Raw genomic sequence first — 3,204 nt, 5'->3', positions numbered from 1 at the left:
TTTATTCCTATTATTTCCTGTACTAAACGTAGAAATCGAACAAAAACTGGAAAATTTTGACTCACTCTGTTTCAAGATACATAGTACCAAAATATTAAATAAAAAAGCAAAAAACAGAAAACGTAGGCCATCCATCGTAATCCATTCACTGTTCGCTGCTTTTCTCGTAAAATGATAAGTGGTTGAATACTACTAAAAACACTTGTATTCTCCTATTGATTCCAATTATTTGAAACTCTCCTCAAAAATTATGGTAGTGATCTGGGATCATACCACTATCACGGCATTACGAATAATCAGTGCAACGGGGTGAAAACTGAGGTAGAAGGCCGGCCGGAGTGACCGAGCGGTTCTAGGCGCTTCAGTCCGGAACCGCGCTGCTGCTACGGTCGCAGGTTCGAATCCTGCCTCGGGCATGGATGTTTGTGATGTCCTTAGGTTAGTTAGGTTTCAGTAGTTCTACGTTCTAGGGACTGATGACCTCAGAAGTTAAGTCCCATAGTGCTCAGAGCCATTTGAACCATTTTTTGAGGTTGAAGAACTATTTTTCGTGTTAATTTGTTCGTTTTCAAGGGCTACAAGCAGATAGCGGCACGTTATGTAGACACAAACAGCAGATCAGCTACTTTCTATTTTTATTGTATATTGTGAACGAATCGTTGTGAAGTTTTTAATTAATCACTATTACCTAATTTCCTTGCTCTTTTATTATTTCAAACAAATGTCAGACAAATCTTCAATATTTTATAGCAAATGAAGCATTGTACTTCAATACTACTCCACTTCGTCAAAATATTTCCAGGCTAGGGTTGGTGCCATTCTGCAGTATAGCGGATGACCGGCAACAACAGCGAGAAACTATCGTATGGGCCGGCTGGGGGAAAGTCGTGCCCACTACATGTACACGCGTGCTTAAGCCACGACACGTCGCAACAGGGGCATCATTCTCTCACCAGTACTGTACCAGTTCTTACGTTATCGGTCTGTTGCTCGCTTCTCTCGGCATTGTTAAAACAGTACTGATCACTATTCGCATTTTCTACAATAATATAATAATTCAAACCACTGCAATTTTTACGAGTAAAAATTACTCCTTTTTTAACCAAGGACTATTTAGAAACGAAAAATTTTAGCACTGCTACTATGGCTAATTGAAATTTTGGTTACTTTGCTCCATTATCAACAAAAAATGAAAAATACGCTTTTTCAACCGAGCCAAACGAATACCGAAAAATACCGGCTGTTCAAAACTAAAATATTGGTATCGATTTTAACCGCTCGGTTTTTCCCGTTCCTGTTCCAGCCTGCGGAAATATTTTGCGTCACGTTTGTCAAACACAAGGACTGACGTAAAATTAAAAATGAGGACGTCAAGAATTTCGGGGGAGACACCACTCTTAATATTTACCCTTTCGCCAGACGTTAACAATTAGTAAGTATAGTTTTTAATTCAATTCATCAGTAGACTTTTTTCCGGATGTGCGTAAACTTGAGAACTCGCGCTGATTTCTAAAACCAATCGGGTTCAGTTAGGACAAACAGATTAGGGTTGTAGGAGGATCAGCGATAATGTTAGCTGGCACATCACAATCGCCCACCAGCGTGACGAACGCTCATGTACATTTACACAGACTATTAATTTTGCATATCTGAAATAAACAACACTGCACACGGTAACATTTGAATCTACAGGAACTTAGTTATAAGATTTTTTTTTTTTTTTTTGAACGGCCAGTCGTGCTCCTGTTAAGGGGTAACACCACTGTAACGGCTTAAAAAAACCTTTTCTTAACCATTTTTTTGGGCAGAAGGAAAGGTGCTAGATAAATAACACTTGGGGTAGTTATTGAGCTCATATTTAATTATGTTACCAAAAAAACTGTCGGAAAACATAAAAAAATGGCGAAATTACGGCAGTTCTCCCACGGCATGTTGAATTTGAGGCGATCTGCGGCACACACTATAACTGCTGCCCGTTTGAATAAAAAAAGAAAAAAATCCTTGTAATCTACATGAGTGTAGCTAGTAAACCACCTCTGATATTTTAGAAATATTGATTTTTGCGTAAGTGGCAAGCGCTTGAATAAAGTCGTCCAGCTTTCACAAAAAAGGACAGTCTTTTGTTAATAAATATTGTTTAAATTAACTAATCGAAAATCCTCTGTGTGATTCAGTTTGAAATGTTATTTCGAAATGCTAGTTAAATTTTGAAATAAAAAGATTTAAAATTGTTGGAGTTACGTTGCGTGCCATTTTGAAAGATCATATTCCAATGTGGATTCTGACCACAATCTATTGGTTATGAACTGCAGATTGAAATTGAAGAAACTGCAAAAAGGTGGGAATTTAAGGAGATGGGACCTGGATAAACTGAAAGAACCAGAGGTTGTAGAGAGTTTCAGGGAGAGCATAAGGGAACAATTGACAGGAATGGGGGAAAGAAATACAGTAGAAGAAGAATGGGCAGCTCTGATGGATGAAGTAGTGAAGGCAGCAGACGATCAAGTAGGTAAAAAGACGAGGGCTAATAGAAATCCTTGGGTAACAGAAGAAATATTGAATTTAATGGATGAAAGGAGAAAATATAAAAATGCAGTAAATGAGGCAGGCAAAAAGGAATACAAACGTCTCAAAAATGATATCGACAGGAAGTGCAAAATGGCTAAGCAGGGATGGCTAGAGGACAAATGTAAGGATGTAGAGGCTTGTGTCACTAGGGGTAAGATAGATACTGCCTACAGGAAAATTAAAGAGACCTTTGGAGAGAAGAGAACCACTTGTATGAATATCAAGAGCTCAGATGGCAACCCAGTTCTAAGCAAAGAAGGGAAGGCAGAAAGGTGGAAGGAGTATATAGAGGGTTTATACAAGGGCGATGTACTTGAGGACAATATTATAGAAATGGAAGAGGATGTAGATGAAGATGAAATGGGAGAAAAGATACTGCGTGAAGAGTTTGACAGAGCACTGAAAGACCTGAGTCGAAACAAGGCCCCGGGAGTAGACAACATTCCATTGGAACTACTGATGGCCTTGGGAGAGCCATTCATGACAAAACTCTACCATCTGGTGAGGAAGATGTATGAGACAGGCGAAATACCCTCAGACTTCAAGAAGAATATAATAATTCCAATCCCAAAGAAAGCAGGTGTTGACAGATGTGAAAATTACCGAACTATCAGTTTAATAAGTCACAGCTGCAAA

Source organism: Schistocerca serialis, chromosome 2, assembly GCF_023864345.2.
Source record: "Schistocerca serialis cubense isolate TAMUIC-IGC-003099 chromosome 2, iqSchSeri2.2, whole genome shotgun sequence".
Classification (NCBI taxonomy): domain Eukaryota; kingdom Metazoa; phylum Arthropoda; class Insecta; order Orthoptera; family Acrididae; genus Schistocerca; species Schistocerca serialis.
This window is presented reverse-complemented; position numbering follows the sequence as displayed.